At 39.8% G+C, this 18,964-nt stretch overlaps 1 long non-coding RNA gene and 1 pseudogene across 2 annotated transcripts in view; both read left to right on the forward strand.

The window, feature by feature from the left end:
* Positions 1-18,964, forward strand: part of LOC138848220 (uncharacterized) — a 99,033-nt gene that overhangs the window by 33,839 nt on the left and 46,230 nt on the right. The window lies entirely within an intron of this gene.
* On the forward strand, positions 17,037-18,520 carry LOC138843199 (nuclear receptor subfamily 1 group D member 2-like; annotated as a pseudogene).

Genomic DNA, 18,964 nt, shown 5'->3' on the forward strand with positions numbered 1-18,964 from the left:
ATTTTCTCAGTGCAGATAAAAGGACACTATATTTTAAACCAGAGACATATAAGTATAGAAACTTCCCAGGAAAGATAAATAAAAAGATACAAACATCAGTATTATTGAAATTTTGGTTTCTAATTCCATTTTAATTCTTCTACTGGGTTTTAAAATTTAAATAATAAAATATTGTAAATCTATGTTAATAAGCACATGGTACACAAAGAAATAATCTGTGACATCAATAACATAAACATTAATGATGTAACATTAATTATCATGAATAAATAAGAAACTACAAAGACTGGAACATATGTATGTATATGAAGTTGTTAGTATCAGTTTAGCATGAATCATTACAATTTTAGAACAAAATGTATAATCTCCATAATAGCCATAAAATATTTTCTGTATAAAAAAGGAAATGAAAAAGTAATAAAAAATCAATTAAACATAAAGGAAACCAATAATGTAGGCAACACAGGAAAAGAAATTATAAGACCTGAAAACATCAGAAAACAACATGGCAAAACTAAGCACTATATTTTCATAATTAATTTGCCAGTACTTTGATAAAATTTACCAATGAGAAATGTTAGATAAAAATCAACAAAATTTAAACTACATAGTGTCTATAAAGGGCTCATTTCAATGGCCAGTGCTCTAATGTAGTGAGTAAAGCTGCTGCCTGAAGTCCCAGCTTTTCATGTGGGCACTGGTTTGAGTCCTGCCTGCTCCACTTCCCATCCAGCTCTCTGTTAAGGCCTGGGGAAACAGTGGAAGATGATCCAAGTCCTTTGGCCCCTGCATTGGTGTGGGAGACTTAGAAGAAGTTCCTGGCTCCTGGCTTCAGATGGGTGAAGTACTGCTCATGACAGCCATCTGGCGAGTGAACCAATGGATGGAAGAGCTCTCTCTCTCTTTCTGCTCCTTCTCTCTCTTGTGTAACTCTGACTTTCAAATAAATAAATAAATCTTTAATAAGATAAAAGACTCACTTGATATAAAAACTTTCATATTTTGAAACTTAAAGGATAGAGAAATGTATTTCATGGAATTAGCAATCAAAAGAGAACAGAAGAGATTTTATCACTATAAGAAAACAGGATTGGTGGCAGCACTGTGGCATAACAGGTAAAGCCACCATCTGCAGTGCTGGCATCCCATATGGGTGCTGGTTCAAGTCCTGCCTACTCCACTTCCCATCCTGATTTCTGCTATGGCCTGGGAAACCGTATTATGGCCCAAGTCCTTGTGCCCTTGTACCTGCGTGTGAGACCCAGAAGAAACTCCTGTCTCCTGGCTTCAGATCAGTGCAGTTCCAGCCATGGCAGCCATCTAGGGAGTGAACCAGCACTCCCTCTCTCTCTGCTCCCATCTCTGTGTAACTCTGCCTTTTGAAGAAATAAATTTTTAAAAAAAGAAGAAAAGGAAAAGTAGTAGGATTTATGACAAAAATTGCTACAAGAGATAAAGATAAAATATGACAAAGTGGTCAGTCCACTAATAACTATAAAAGTTATAAAGGTATATTCACCAATATTTGTACCTCTAAATACAGAAACCAGGCATGGCTGCAGTCAGAGTGATAACATCCTATATACAATAGTAAATAGAGGGGGGGCGGAGGCAAGATGGCGGAATAGTGAGGGCGCACACCGATAGTCCGGGAAAATTTAGTTTAATAAAAGGGGAGTTACGGTAGCCTCAGAAAAAAGAACCAGGAAAATATTGCAGACAAAACTCTTCTGGATCCAGTGGGCGTGAATCAGAGGACCTACTGGGAGAACAAGGTCGCCCACCGCGCACGAAAGCCGAGCCGCAGGACCGAGCCGCGGGACTGAGCCGCAGAAGCCGAGCCGCGGGACTGAGCTGCGCAAGCTGCAGGGTCTGCGCGCAAGTGCTCGAAGGGGAGTGCAACAGCGGGGAGATTTGGGACGTCCAGGGCTCCGAGTCCACACATCGGCGCTGGAAGGGGAGCAGACCTGCGTGGAGAGCGTGGGAGCCCACAGTTCGGGACACCAGCGGCAGACTCAACACACCAGCGCTGGAACGCGAGGTGAGCCGAACCTCAATAACCAAAGACACCGGCAGGCAAGCGGAGAGAGGAGACTAGAGGAAACGACCCCCCGGGGGGGGGACTTCACCAAGCTAACTGGAAGAGAGAGAGAGGGGAAAAAAAAAGGTGACTGGTACGGACACGGGTTTCTCTCTCTCAGCTCACCTCTCAAGGGCGAGCAAGACAAAGAGCAGGCGCCATCTTGGACATACGTCATAAGCAGAGCGACCTCAGGTCTGCACCGGCCCTGAGCCTAGCAGTAAAACCTGACTCTGGGTGGGGCGAATTAACAGGAGATTAGGACCTAGTAAATTTGTGGTGCTACTGAACTGAGACTGTGAAAAAAGAGACGGTGGGGGAGAGAACTCACGGAATTCACGTGAGCACTCTCCAGAGACGCTACAATTCCATAACTTTGGCAACCCAGTGGGAGACTGAAGGAGAATTTGAGCCCACTCTGAGGGCCGAACAGATTCCCTGTGTGGTCCTTGGCAAAGAGCTTCCGATCTCTGGCTCCTGTGGGTATATCATTTGTCTGCTAACTACCTCCAACTTCGTTCAGCTGTGCAGAATAACTTCCCTTTTGAATCAAAAAAAAAGAGAGAGAGAGAGAGAGAGAGAGAGAGGTTTACCACGCCTAACCTGGGAGTGTCACCTTTGGCACACCAAACAGAGCTCTCAGGCCACACCCATCTCAAGCCCTAAGGCTCCATCAAAAACAGATAGTCCACTTAATCTAGAGTCATAGTATAACAAGAAAAAGCACCACAGTGAAGAAACCAAATATCTCCAATATGACAAATAACAAACGCAAAAACCAAGGTAATAAAAACAAGGAAGTCACCATGACGCCCCCAAATGAAAAAGACACCCCAATTCAAGATTATGAGGATGATGAGATAGAAGACATGCAAGAAGCAGATCTCAAACAATTGATAAGAACATTAAGAAGTTCTCAAAAACAAATTCTTGAACTACAGAAATCCTTAATGGACAAGATAGAAAATCTCTCTCGTGAAAATGAAATATTAAGGAGGAATCAAAATGAAACGAAACAACTAGTACAACAGGAAACTGGGATAGTGACTGAAGTGAAGAATTCAATAGATCAAATGAAAAACACAATAGAGAGCCTTACAAACAGAATGGGAGAAGCAGAAGAGAGAATATCGGACTTAGAAGACAGAGAACAGGAAAGGATACAGTCAGACCAAAGAAAAGAAGAGGAAATTAGAAATCTAAAACATATTGTCGGGAATCTTCAGGATACTATTAAAAAACCCAACATTCGGGTTCTAGGAGTTCCTGAAGGCATGGAGAGGGAGAAAGGATTAGAAGGCCTTTTTAGTGAGATATTAGCAGAAAATTTCCCAGGTTTGGAGAAGGACAGAGAAATCCTAGTACAGGAAGCTCACAGAACCCCTAATAAACACGACCAAAAGAGATCCTCACCACGACACGTTGTAATTAAACTCTCCACAGTGAAACATAAAGAAAAGATCCTAAAATGTGCAAGAGAGAAACGTCAGATTACTCTCAGAGGATCTCCAATCAGACTCACAGCTGACTTCTCATCAGAAACCCTACAAGCTAGGAGGGAATGGCGAGATATAGCCCAGGTACTAAGAGAGAACAACTGCCAGCCCAGAATATTATATCCTGCAAAGCTATCATTTGTGAATGAAGGTGAAATAAAGACTTTTCATAACAAACAGAAATTGAAAGAATTTGTTGCCACTCGTCCAGCCCTGCAAAAGATGCTTAAAGATGTGTTACACACAGAAACAAAGAAACACGGTCATCAATATGAAAGAAGGTAAAGGAAGGAAACCAAGGAAGGAAAGCTCACAGCAAAAGATCACAGGGAATTCAAAGCATATATTAGAACTTATCTTTGGCAAATGGCAGGGCAAAGTTACCACTTATCATTAGTCACATTCAACGTGAATGGCCTGAACTGTCCAGTTAAAAGACACCGATTGGCTGATTGGGTTAAGGAACAAAACCCATTTATTTGCTGCTTACAAGAAACACATCTTTCCAACAAAGATCAATACAGACTGAAAGTGAAAGGCTGGAAAAAGATATACCATGCCAACAGAAATGAAAAAAGAGCAGGCGTAGCCATCTTAATATCAGACACCATAAACTTTACCACAAAAACCGTTAAGAGAGACAAAGAGGGACACTACATAATGATTAAGGGATCAATTCAACAGGAAGATATAACAATTATCAATGTATATGCACCTAACTACAGGGCACCGGTTTATCTAAAAGATTTGTTAACGGACTTAAAGGAAGACTTAGACCCCAATACAATAGTACTGGGGGACTTCAATACTCCACTCTCAGAAATAGACAGATCAACAGGACAGAAGATCAACAAGGATACAGTAGATTTAAACGACACTATAGCCCAAATGGATCTAACAGATATATACAGAACTTTCAATCCTACAGCTAAAGATTATACATTCTTCTCAGCAGTACATGGAACCTTCTCTAGGATTGACCACATACTAGGCCATAAAGCAAGTCTCAGCAAATTCAAAAGAATTAGAATCATACCATGCAGCTTCTCAGACCATAAAGGAATGAAGTTGGAAATGAACAACTCAGGAATCCCTAGAGCATACGCAAACACATGGAGATTGAACAACATGCTCCTCAATGAACAATGGGTCATAGAAGAAATCAAAAGAGAAATCAAAAACTTTCTGGAAGTAAATGAGGATAACAGCACAACATACCAAAACTTATGGGACGCAGCAAAAGCAGTGTTAAGAGGAAAGTTTATATCAATAGGTGCCTACATCAAGAAATTGGAAAGGCACCAAATAGATGAGCTTTCAATTCACCTCAAGGATCTAGAAAACCTACAGCAAACCAGACCCAAATCTAGTAGGAGAAGAGAAATAATTAAAATCAGAGAAGAAATCAACAGGATTGAATCCAAAAAAACACTACAAAAAATCAGCCAAACGAGGAGCTGGTTTTTTGAAAAAATAAACAAAATTGACACCCCATTGGCCCAACTAACTAAAAAAAGAAGAGAAAAGACCCAAATCAATAAAATCAGAGATGAAAAAGGAAATGTAACAACAGACACCACAGAAATAAAAAGAATCATCAGAAATTACTACAAGGACTTGTATGCCAGCAAACAGGGATATCTATCAGAAATGGATAGATTCCTGGACACATGCAACCTACCTAAATTGAACCAGGAAGACATCGAAAACCTAAACAGACCCATAACTGAGACAGAAATTGCAACAGTAATAAAGGCCCTCCCAACAAAGAAAAGCCCAGGACCAGATGGATTCACTGCTGAATTCTACCAGACATTTAAAGAAGAACTAACTCCAATTCTTCTCAAACTATTCAGAACAATCGAAGAAGAGGGAATCCTCCCAAATTCTTTCTATGAAGCCAGCATCACCTTAATTCCTAAGCCGGAAAAAGATGCAGCACTGAAAGAGAATTACAGACCAATATCCCTGATGAACATAGATGCAAAAATCCTCAATAAAATTCTCGCCAATAGAATGCAACAACACATCAGAAAGATCATCCACCCAGACCAAGTGGGATTTATCCCTGGTATGCAGGGATGGTTTAATGTGCGCAAGACAATCAATGTGATACACCACATTAACAGACTGCAGAAGAAAAACCATATGATTCTCTCAATAGATGCCGAGAAAGCATTTGATAAAATACAAAACCCGTTCATGATGAAAACTCTAAGCAAACTGGGTTTGGAAGGAACATTCCTCAATACAATCAAAGCAATCTATGAAGAACCCACAGCCAACATCTTATTGAACGGGGAAAAGTTGGAAGCATTTCCACTGAGATCTGGGACCAGACAGGGATGTCCACTCTCACCACTGCTATTCAATATAGTTCTGGAGGTTCTAGCCAGAGCTATTAGGCAAGAAAAAGAAATTAAAGGGATACAAATTGGGAAGGAAGAACTCAAACTATCCCTCTTTGCAGATGACATGATTTTTTATTTAGGGGACCCAAAGAACTCTACTAAGAGACTATTGGAACTCATAGAAGAGTTTGGCAAAGTAGCAGGATATAAAATCAATGCACAAAAATCAACAGCCTTTGTATACACAGACAATGCCATGGCTGAGGAAGAACTTCTAAGATCAATCCCATTCACAATAGCTACAAAAACAATCAAATACCTTGGAATAAACTTAACCAAGGATGTTAAAGATCTCTACGATGAAAATTACAAAACCTTAAAGAAAGACATAGAAGAGGATACCAAGAAATGGAAAAATCTTCCATGCTCATGGATTGGAAGAATCAATATCATCAAAATGTCCATTCTCCCAAAAGCAATTTATAGATTCAATGCAATACCAATCAAGATACCGAAGACCTTCTTCTCAGATCTGGAAAAATTGGTGCTGAAATTTATATGGAGGCACAAGAGACCTCGAATAGCTAAAGCAATCTTGTACAACAAAAACAAAGCCGGAGGCATCACAATACCAGATTTCAGGACATACTACAGGGCAGTTGTAATCAAAACAGCATGGTACTGGTACAGAAACAGATGGATAGACCAATGGAACAGAATTGAAATACCAGAAATCAACCCAAACATCTACAGCAAACTTATATTTGATCAAGGATCTAAAACTAATTCCTGGAGCAAGGACAGTCTATTCAATAAATGGTGCTGGGAAAATTGGATTTCCACGTGCAGAATCATGAAGCAAGACCCCTACCTTACACCTTACACAAAAATCCACTCAACATGGATTAAAGACCTAAATCTACGACCTGACACCATCAAGTTACTAGAGAACATTGGAGAAACCCTTCAAGATATTGGCACAGGCAAAGAGTTTCTGGAAAAGACCCGGGAGGCACAGGTAGTCAAAGCCAAAATTAACTATTGGGATTGCATCAAATTGAGAAGTTTCTGTACTGCAAAAGAAACAGTCAGGAGAGTGAAGAGACAACCGTCAGAATGGGAAAAAATATGCAACAGATAAAGGGTTAATAAGCAGAATCTACAAAGAGATCAAGAAACTCCACAAAAACAAAACCAACCACCCAATTAAGAGATGGGCCAAGGACCTCAATAGACATTTTTCAAAAGAGGAAATCCAAATGGCCAACAGGCACATGAAAAAATGTTCAAGGTCATTAGCAATCAGAGAAATGCAAATCAAAACCACAATGAGGTTCCACCTCACCCCGGTTAGAATGGCTCACATGCAGAAATCTACCAACAACAGATGCTGGCGAGGATGTGGGGAAAAAGGGACACTAACCCACTGTTGGTGGGAATGCAAACTGGTCAAGCCACTATGGAAGTCAGTCTGGAGATTCCTCAGAAACCTGAAGATAACCCTACCGTTCGACCCAGCCATCCCACTCCTTGGAATTTACCCAAAGGAATTTAAATTGGCAAACAAAAAAGCGGTCTGCGGCCTAATGTTTATTGCAGCTCAATTCACAATAGCTAAGACCTGGAACCAACCTAAATGCCCATCAACGGTAGACTGGATAAAGAAATTATGGGATATGTACTCTTTAGAATACTATACCGCAGTAAGAAACAACGAAATCCAGTCATTTGCAACAAAATGGAGGAATCTGGAACACATCATGCTGAGAGAAATAAGCCAGTCCCAAAGGGACAAAAACCATATGTTCTCCCTGATCGGTGACAACTGACTCAACACCAAAAAGGAAACCTCCTGAAGTGAAATGGACACTATGAGAAATGGTGACTTGATCAGCATAGCCCTGACTGCTAATGGACAACTTAATACATTATCCCTCATAGTATTTTTTTTTGTCTGTTCTACTTAATATGACTGGTTTAATTCTGTAATTATCACACAGTTATTCTTAAGTGTTGAAAATTAACTGAAATGTGATCCCTGTTAAACATAAGAGTGAGAATAAGAGAGGGAAGAGATGTATAATTTGGGGCATGCTCGGGCTGACTTGCCCCAATTGGTAGAGTTGGAAACATACCAGGGGATTCCAACTCAATCCCATCAAGGTGGCATGTGCCAATGCCATCTCACTATTCCAAGTGATCAATTTCAGTTCACAATTGATCATAATGAAAGGACTAAGAGTCAAAGGGATCACATAAACAAGTCTAGTATCTGTTAACACCAACCGATAGAATAAATAAAGGGGAGAGTGATCCAACATGGGAAGTGAGATACTCAGCAGACTCATAGAATGGCGGATGTCCTAAATAGCACTCTGGCCTCAGAATCAGCCCTAAAGGCACTCGGATCTGGCTGAAAAGCCCATGAGAGTATTTCAGGCATGGAAAGCCAAGACACTCTGGCAAAAAGATCTCTGTGAGTGAGATCCCAGTGGAAAGAACAGGTCTTCAAAGAGGGAGGTGCCTTTCTCTGAAGGGAAGAGAGAACCTCCACTTTGACTATGACCGTGTCTAAACAAGATAAGAGTCGGAGAACTCAAGGGGCTTCCATAGCCTTGGAAACTCATAACTGGTGCATAGGGAGATTACTGATGACATAAACAGGAGTGTCAATTGGTAAAGTCAACAACAGGAGTCACTGTGCACTTACTCCTCATGTAGGATCTCTGTCCTTAATGTGCTGTGCATTGAGATTTAATGCTATAATGAGTACTCAAATAATATATTTCACTTTGTGTTTCTATGGGGGTGCAAACTGTTGAAATCTTTACTTAATGCATACTAAACTGATCCTCTGTAAAAAAAAAAAAAAAAAAAAAAAAAAGAAAAGAAAAGAAAAGAAACTATCAACTCCCAACTTGACTCTCACTGGGATTAAACATGACAATAGGTCTGATCTGATTTCATCATCATTAAAAAAAATCATCTATTATTTTTCACTTTATGTTTCTGTGTGGGAGCAAACTGTTGAAATCCTTACTTAATGTATACTAAGCTGATCTTCTGTATATTAAGATAATCGAAAATGAATCTTGATGTGAATGGAAGGGGAGAGGGAGTGGGAAAGGGGAGGGTTGTGGGTGGGACGGTATGGGGGGGAAGCCATAGTAATCCATTATTCGTACTTTGGAAACGTATATTCATTAAATAAAAGTTAAAAAAAAATAAAATAAAATAAAATAAAATAAAATAAAATAAAAAATTCTACAAGATAAACAAAGCCTTCAAGAAAATCTGACTTGCATTTCGTGCCAGGTACTCATGGCTGGAATGCCTCTTACCCAGTTCCTGGAATGTTAATACTTCTTGCAAAAATCCAAACGCATTTCACTTATCTGGTCTACCATTGTCTATAAAACCCTTTTTCTCCTGCCACGTGGTGCAGATCTTCATCTTGTAGTCACCAAAATCTGCGCTTCTGCCTGTAGGTTGCACTCTGTGTGATCTGGTATCTGTCCGCCTGTCCCCAGCCTCACAGAACCTTCTGCCTTTGGTGGCCAGCTCTTGTATACAAGGTTTCTCGGAAACAAGAGACTTTTCAGCAAATTGTGCCGGAACAACTGGACATCCATACGTAACAAAAATGAGCCTAGACACAGACATTACATCTTCCTCAAAAATTAGTTCAAAGTGAGTTACAGATCTAAAAATAGAATGAAAAATGGTACAGCCACTTTGCAAAAGAGTTTGGCGGGTTCTTACAAAACAAAACATGCTCATACTACACAATCCAGCAGTTGCATTCCTTGGTATTTATCCAAATGGGTTGAAAACTTGGGCCCACACAAACACCTGTCCATTTTTAGCAGTCTTATTCATAACTGCAAAACTTGGAAGCAACCAAGATATTCTTCAATAGGTGAATGGATAAATAAACTGTGGTGTGTCTATACTAAGGACTGCTATTTTTGTTAGTAAAATGGTGCAGTCTTATCTGTGGTGCGATCTATGCCTCACTAGCCATTTTAGGCCCTGCCCTCCCTCCCCCCGTCTCCAGTTCTAAGCCCCATGGCCCAATCACTGGTGTCAGCTCCACCCTCACCCTAGTGGGATTTGCTGCTCCTACTTTCCCCGCCTGCCCCCTGGAAAAATTTTAAGAGAACCTGTTTCCAAACAAGTGTTCTCTCTCTATCTCTCTCTCTCTTAGGCTCTCCTCCTCTCTCTTACCCTCTGCTCTCTCCCCCTGGCCTGTCAGGCTTCCCCTACCCGACAACAAACCTTCCCTCTAAAAAAAAAAAAAAAAAAAAAAAAAAAAAAAAAAAAAAAGAAAGAAAGAAATTATCAATTCCCAACTTGACTCTCACTGGGATTAAACATGACAATAGGTCAGATCTGATTTCATCATCATTTAAAAAAAATCATCTATTATTTTTCACTTTATGTTTCTGTGTGGGAGCAAACTGTTGAAATACTTACTTAAGGTATACTAAGCTGATCTTCTGTATATTAAGATAATCGAAAATGAATCTTGATGTGAATGGAAGGGGAGAGGGAGTGGGAAAGGGGAGGGTTGTGGGTGGGAGGGACGGTATGGGGGGGGAAGCCATTGTAACACATGAGTCGTACTTTGGAAATTTATATTCATTAAATAAAAGATAAAAAAAAAAGAAAGAAATTATGGGATATGTACTCTTTAGAATACTATACCGCAGTAAGAAACAACGAAATCCAGTCATTTGCAACAAAATGGAGGAATCTGGAACACATCATGCTGAGTGAAGTAAGCCAGTCCCAAAGGGACAAATACCATATGTTCTCCCTGATCGGTGACAACTGACTGAACACCAAAAAGGAAACCTGTTGAAGTGGAATGGACACTATGAGAAATGGTGACTTGATCAGCATAGCCCTGACTGTTAATGAACAACTTAATACATTATCCCTCTTAGTATTTTTTTTGTCTGTTCTACTTAATATGACAGGTTTAATTCTGTAATTATCACACAGTTATTCTTAAGTGTTGAAAATTAACTGAAATGTGATCCCTGTTAAACATAAGAGTAGGAATAAGAGAGGGAAGAGATATATAATTTGGGACATGCTCAAGCTGACTTGCCCCAAATGGCAGAGTTAGAAACATACCAGGGGACTCCAATTTAATCCCATCAAGGTGGCATGTACCAATGCCATCTCACTATTCCAAGTGATCAATTTCAGTTCACAATTGATCATAATGAAAGGACTAAGAGTCAAAGGGAGCACATAAACAAGTCTAGTATCTGCTAACACCAACCGATAGAATAAATAAAGGGGAGAGTGATCCAACATGGGAAGTGAGATACTCAGCAGACTCATAGAATGGCGGATGTCCTAAATAGCACTCTGGCCTCAGAATCAGCCCTAAAGGCATTCAGATCTGGCTGAAAAGCCCATGAGAGTATTTCAGGCATGGAAAGCCAAGACACTCTGGCAAAAGATCTCTGGGAGTGAGATCTCAGTGGAAAGAACAGGTCTTCAAAGAAGGAGGTACCTTTCTCCAAAGGGAGGAGAGAACCTCCACTTTGACTATGACCTTGTCTAAACAAGATAAGAGTCGGAGAACTCAGAGGGCTTCCATAGCCTTGGAAACTCATGACTGGAGCATAGGGAGATTACTGATGCCATAGACAGGAGTGTCAATTGGTAAAGTCAACAACAGGAGTCACTGTGCACTTACTCCTCATGTAGGATCTCTGTCCTTAATGTGCTGTGCATTGAGATTTAATGCTATAACGAGTACTCAAATAATATATTTCACTTTGTGTTTCTATGGGGGTGCAAACTGTTGAAATCTTTACTTAATGCATACTAAACTGATCCTCTGTAAAAAAAAAAAAGAAAGAAAAGAAAAGAAAAGAAACTATCAACTCCCAACTTGACTCTTGACTCTCACTGGGATTAAACATGACTATAGGTCTGATCTGATTTCATCATCATTAAAAAAAATCATCTATTATTTTTCACTTTATGTTTCAGTGTGGGAGCAAACTGTTGAAATCCTTACTTAATGTATACTAAGCTGATCTTCTGTATATTAAGATAATCGAAAATGAATCTTGATGTGAATGGAAGGGGAGAGGGAGTGGGAAAGGGGAGGGTTGTGGGTGGGAGGGACGGTATGGGGGGGAAGCCATAGTAATCCATTATTCGTACTTTGGAAACGTATATTCATTAAATAAAAGTTAAAAAAAATAGTAAATAGAACAATCAGAGTAGTGCAGTAAGGACAAACAGGAATAGAATACTATTTTAGATTAAGTGAACATATATGTGCAGATACATTCATGTGTGTATTCCACATAGGAACAGCAGAATAACAACTGGTAGAAGTGCAATACAAAACATTTTCTAGAACAGAGCATGTTAGGATACAATACTAGTGTTGAAATTTAAAATGCCTGCAATCACTGCACTTATCATTTAGGGTCATGTGGAACAAAATAAAGCAAAAGCAATGGAAGTGGTAAACTTATAAATATATGTATATTAACCAGTGGATTAACAAAAAAACAATCATGAAGGAAACTAGGAAATATCCTGAGAAAAAGGAAACATGGTGTACCTAAACCAATGGGATCCTGGTAAACCTAAGCAAAAAGGGAAATATATAGCTCTAAGCTATCACATGAAAAAAAGAAGCAAAATTTGCAAATCAAATACCTAAGTTTTTACCTTATGCAGTAGAAAAAGAACCCAGTGAACTTAAAGAGAGCAGAAGAAAATAACATAGATTAGAGCAGAGATACATAGCACAGAGAAGAGAAAAACAATACAGAAAATCAATGAACTAAGATTTGATTCTTCAAAATGGTGAACAGAAGGTACATGTTAGCATAGCACTTAATACAGCACTTGGGGAAGCATATCACACATCTGAGTGCCTGATTTGTACCTATCTCCTCTGCTTCTGATCCATGTTCTTACTAAGGCACATCATGCATACCTGTGAGGCAGTAGATGATGACTCAACTGTTTGCATTGCTGCCACCTATGTGGAAGATCCGTACTGACTTCTGGGCTCCTGGCTACAGCCGATTCAATCTTAGCTGTTGAAGGCACTTGTGAGGTGATCAGTGGATAGCAGATCCCTCTCTGTCTCTCTCTGCCTCTCTCTCCCTTGCAAATAAAAATGAAAGTGGTTTAATGTAAATAATTTTTAAAAATGAACAAAATGTATAACATGCAGGAGAATTAAGAAAAAACAAAACAAATAGCAAAAATTAAAAAAAAACTAAATCAGCAAAAAAGGGGGCACTGCTACACTTATACACAAATAAAAAGAATTATGAGTGCTGTATGTAAACAATTGTACGCCTATAAAAAGAATAATACAGATGAAACAGATAAATTTCTAGAAACAACAGTCTTTCAAGAATATGTTATAAATAAACAAAATTTCATTAGAATTATAATTACTGAGAAAATTATAGAGATATTAGATTATAGGAGATAATAAGCATAATTTAATATTAAAACCACAAAATAAGGAGAAATCAAAGGATTAAATGCCCTTATTGGTGAACTATAAAAAAGTACAAGGGGCTGGCGCTGTGGCATATTGTGTAAAGCTGCCACCTGCATTAGTGGCATCCCATATGGGTTCCAGTCCTGGGTGCTTCACTTCTGAGCCAGCTCTTTGTTATGGCCTGGGAAAGCAACAGAAAATGGCCCAAGTCCTTGAGACCCTCTACCCATGTGGGAGACTCAGAAGAACCTCCTGGATTCTGGCTTTGGATTGGCACCTGTGTGGGAAACCTGGGGGAGGCTCCTGGCTCCTGGGTTTGGATCAGCGCATCTCTGGCCATTGAGGCCAACTGGGGAGTGAGCCAGTGGATGGAAGACTTCTCTCTCCCTCTCTCCCTCTCCTCTCTCTGTGTAACACTTTCAAATAAATAAATAAATAATTCTTTAAAAAACATTTATTATAGTCACAATTTATTGTTGACTTTATCCCTCATTCATTACATAATGCCTTTCTTGGTCTCTTTTCATTGTTTTGTGTTAAAAGTATATTTTGTCTGATATTAGGACAAATGGTTACACTTGCTCATATTTTGCTTCCCATATGCTCATCCAACCTGTAAATGCAGAGACAGAACTGCTGCCATGCCCTATGTCTGGAGAGTGTGCTCCCCTGAGAACATTTTGGCATATCCTCTACAAACATAGATGCAAAATCCTCAACAAAATATTAGCTATTCAAATCTGACAACAGTTCAGTAAAATCGTTCACCTGGACTAAGTGGAATTTATCCCTGATATGCAGAGAAGGTTGGACATTTGCAAATCAATAAATGTCATACATCACATTAACAAACTAAATAAAAATAACATGATTATCTTATTAAATGCAGAGAACCTTTGATAAATTACAATATCCTTTCATGATTAAAACCTTAAACACATTGGGTACAGATGGAACATCCCTCAGCACAATCAAAGAAATATATGACAAAACCATAGCCAGCCTCATACTGAATGGGAAGAGATTGGAAGCATTTCCATTACAATCCAGAACTAGCACCACCACCATTAAATACAGTCCTGGAAGACTGATCCAGAACCATTAAGGAAGAAAAATAAATCAAAAGGATACAAATTGGAAAAGACAAAGTCAAATTATCCCTTTAACACAGATGATGTTTCTATATACAGGGGAACCAAAAGACTCCACTAAGAGACTACTGGAACTCTTTACAGAGTTTGGTAGTTTCAAGACATAAAATTAACACACAGAAATCCATAGCTTTTGTTTTCAGTGACAATGTCATGCCTGAGAAACATCTTGTAAGATAAATCCCACTCACAATAACTACAAAAAACTTGGAATAAATATAACAGCAGGTGAAATGTCACTGATAAAAAATATATAATATATTTAGAAAGAAATAGAAGAAACAAAAAATAGAAAAATCAATGTTTGTGGATTGGAAGAATTAATATTATCAATATATCCAAGCTGCCAAAAGTAATTAATAGGTTTAATGCAATTCCAGCAAAAATAATAATGGCATTATGGGGGCTGGAACTGTGGTGCAGCAGATAAAGCCACTGCTTGCAGTGCCAGCATCCCATATGGGCACCAGTTCAAGTCCCTGTTGCTCCACCTCTGATCCATTTATCTACTATTGCCTGGGAAATCAGTAAAAGATGGATCAACTCCTTGGGCCCCAGCACCCACATGGGAGAATGGGAAGAAGCTCCTTTATCCTTGCTTTGGATTAACTCAGCTCCAGTCATTGGAACCATCTGGGAAGTGAACCAGCAGATGTAAGAATCTCTCTCTCTCTCTCTCTCTCTGCCTCTACATATCTCTGCCTTTCAAATAAAGAAATTTTTAATTTTTTAATTTTTTTTATTTGACAGGTAGAGTTACAGAGAGAGATAGACAGAGAGAAAGGTCTTCCTTCCATTGGTTCACCCCCCAAATGGCCTCCATGGCCAGCGCTGTGCCGATCCGAAGCCAGGAGCCACGTGCTTCTTCCTGGTCTACCATGCAGGTGCAGGAGCCCAAGCACTTGGGCCATTCTCCACTGCCCTTCTGGGCCACAGCAGAGAGGTGGACTGGAAGAGGAGCAACCGGGAATAGAACCCGGCGCCCATATGGGATGCTGGCAGCAGAGGATTAACGAAGTGAGCTACAGCGCTGGCCCCATAAATACATTTTTAAAAAAACACATTATTATTATATATACATTATTATTATATATACATTATTATTATTATATACATCATACATACATTATATACATACACATTATTATTACATATACATGATGGAATAAGACTCAGCTACAAAAAATAATGAAATCCTGACATTTGCAACAAAATGGAAGCAAGTGAAGATTATTATGATAAACGAAATAAAACAGATCCACAAGGAAACATATCACAAATCTGCTACTTGTGGAAGTTAAATATAAAGAGTATAAAAATTGCATGAATATATTATTTGTATATGTAATTACACGTATTGCTTTACTCACTCATGTATGTGAGAATATACCACTTTTTGACATGTTATGGTCACTGCCATGAATCCATTTTGAGATATTAATATATTTATTTTCAAACAATTAAACATGAATTACATCATTACAAGCTGTAGTAACCCTACTGTGTTGTGGAATATTAAAATGTATTTATTCTGTTTTGATATTCTTTACCCAACCTTTCTCTACCCTGCCCTCATAATCCCTGGTCTCTAGTAATCATTAATCCAATTTCAGATCTACTTTTACTAAACCGTTTCTATGTCTGCCTATTTTCATCTAATGTGATAACTTACAGTTAAATGTATTTTATGACCAGTATTAGGATTCATTCTTTTTGTGGCTGAAGAACATTCTGTTGTTTTTATATATTGCATTTTCCTCTATCCATGCATCAATCTGCACAAAAGTAGATATATACCTAGTTAATGTGAATAGTGCTGGACTTGGGAGCTCAGGTATCTCTATGCCATGTTTATTTCCTTTCATTCAAACACATGGCTGGGTGTGGGATAAATGGGTCATAGATGACATCTATTTTTAATTTTGAGGGGAACATCCTTACTGGTCTCCAAAACGACTGTACCAACTTTCAGTGTCATTAAACATGTATAGGGATTCTCGTGGCCACCGTGTGCTGGCTCCAGGAAGCCGCCTCGCCTCCTCTTTTGTTGTCAGGGACCCTGCGAGGAGCGCCTCTTGCCAGCTGCCACCCCTCTCACTGCCGCCCGCACTCCGGCTGCAGGGCCGGGTTCTCAGAGGCTCGCCAGCCCTGCCCATGAGGGGGCTCCACGATCATCCCCCCTCCGGCCTGGGCTTGCGGAAGCGGGCAGCTCAGCCCATTCCGGACAGCACTGTGAAGGTGAATGCGGGAGGCGTGATTGCCTACATCAGTTCTTCCAGCTCAGCCTCTAGCCCTGCCTCCTGACACAGTGAGGGCTCTGAGGACACTTTCAAGTCCTCCTCTTCTGTTCCATCTTCTCCAAACAGCTCCAACTCGGATACCAATGGTAATCCCAAGAACGGAGAGCTCTGCAATATTGAAAGCATCCTGAAGAATGATCCGATAGATTGCTCCATGAAAGTAAGCAGGTCGGGTGCACTAGGCATAAAAGAGCCACAGTGGGTGTGACAATTCAGTTGCATGGTTCTGCTGTGTAAAGTCTGTGGGGGTGTGGCATCAGGATTCCACTATGGAGCTCATGCCTGTGAAGGATATAAGGGTTTATTTCAGAAAAGTATTCAGCAAAACATCCAGTACAAGAAGTGCCTGAAGAATGAAAACTGCTCTGTAATGAGAATGAACAGGAACAGGTGACAGCAGTGTCGCTTCAAGAAGTGCCTGTCTGTGGGAATGCCTAGAGATGCTGTTAGGTTTGGCCATATTCCTAAGCACGAGAAGCAGAGGATGTTATTTGAAATGCAAAGTGCGATGAAGACCATGATGAACAGCCAGTTCAGTGGTCACTTGCAGAAACACCGTGAATAGACTGCCTTACCAGCCCAGGAACAGCTGCAACTCAAGCCCCAGCTAGAGCAAGAAAACCTGAAAAACTCTCCTCCTCCTCCTTCTGATCTTGCAAAGGAGGAAGTGGTCAGCATGGTCACCAGAGCCCACAAGGATACCTTTATGTTTAATCAGGAGCAGTGAGAAAACTCTGCTAAGGTCATGCAGCCCCAGAGAGAACAGATTCCCAAGAATATGGAGCAGTATAATTTAAATCATGACCATTGTGGCAATGAGATTAGCAGTCAGTTTCCATCAGCCATCAGCATCTCAATGGACAGTAGAAAGGGAGGAACATCATGCATTACCCAACATATTGCAATTGTATTGCAAATGGACATTGTATGAACTTCTCCAATGCTTATACTCAAAGTCAATATGATAGAGTTCCAATAGATGGATTTTCTCAGAATGAGAACAAGAATAGTTACCTGTGCAACACTGGAGGAAGGATGCATCTGGTTCGTCCAATGAGTAAGTTTCTGTACGTGGATCCACATAAATTAGGGCATGAAATCTGGGAAGAATTTTCAGTGAGCTTCACACCAGCAGTGAAAGAAGCGGTGGAATTTGCAAAGCAGATTCCTGGGTTCTGAGATCTCTCTCAGCATGACCAGGTCAACCTTTTGAAGGCTGGAACTTTTGAGGTTTTAATGGTATGATGTGCATAACTGTTTGATGCAAAGGAGTGTACAGTCACCTTTTTAAGTGGAAAGAAATGTTGTGTGGATGATTTACTCTCAATGGGAGCAGGAGATCTGCTGAACTCCATGTTTGACTTTAGTGAGAAGCTAAATGCCCTCCAACTTGGTGATGAAGAGATGAGTTTGTTTACAACCATTGTCCTTGTATCCACAGATTGATCTGGAATAGGAAATGTCAAATCTGTGGAGGCTTTGCAGGAAATCCTTATCTGTGCACTAAGGACCTTAATAATGAAAAACCATCCAAATGAGGCCTCAATTTTTACAAAACAACTTCTGAAGTTGCCAGATCTTCGATCTTTAAACAACATGCACTCTGAGGAGCTCTTGGCCTTGAAAGTGCACCCTTAAGGCCTTCATTTATTGAAACATGAAGTGATGCGAACTGTACCTTTGTGCTACAGTGCTTATTTATACTCGTATGCTCTATGTGGAGATGCAAAGGACTTTCAGATGATACAGATTGTAGGCTGTCTCTGTAAACAAGCATTAGATGTGTGGATTAAGAACTCTTTAGCCACAAGTAGACATTGACCACATCTGCCCAATGGATCGATGAGCTGTGTCACACTTAAACTGGAGAAGTTACACTGAATTATAATCACACTGAATGTTAGACTTTCATCTGCCAAAACCAAAAACCATTTTGATCTCCCTGTGGTATAAATGTATAACGCACAATCACAAATATAAGAGGACTTATAAATTCATCCTTTATAGAAGTTCTGTTTGAGTGGTGGGTAACTTGATGTTCACCCCAAGACCATTTGGTCTGGTAATTGGAGACTTTGGGAG

The sequence above is a fragment of the Oryctolagus cuniculus genome, unplaced genomic scaffold (genome assembly GCF_964237555.1).
Source record: "Oryctolagus cuniculus unplaced genomic scaffold, mOryCun1.1 SCAFFOLD_54, whole genome shotgun sequence".
Taxonomy (NCBI): domain Eukaryota; kingdom Metazoa; phylum Chordata; class Mammalia; order Lagomorpha; family Leporidae; genus Oryctolagus; species Oryctolagus cuniculus.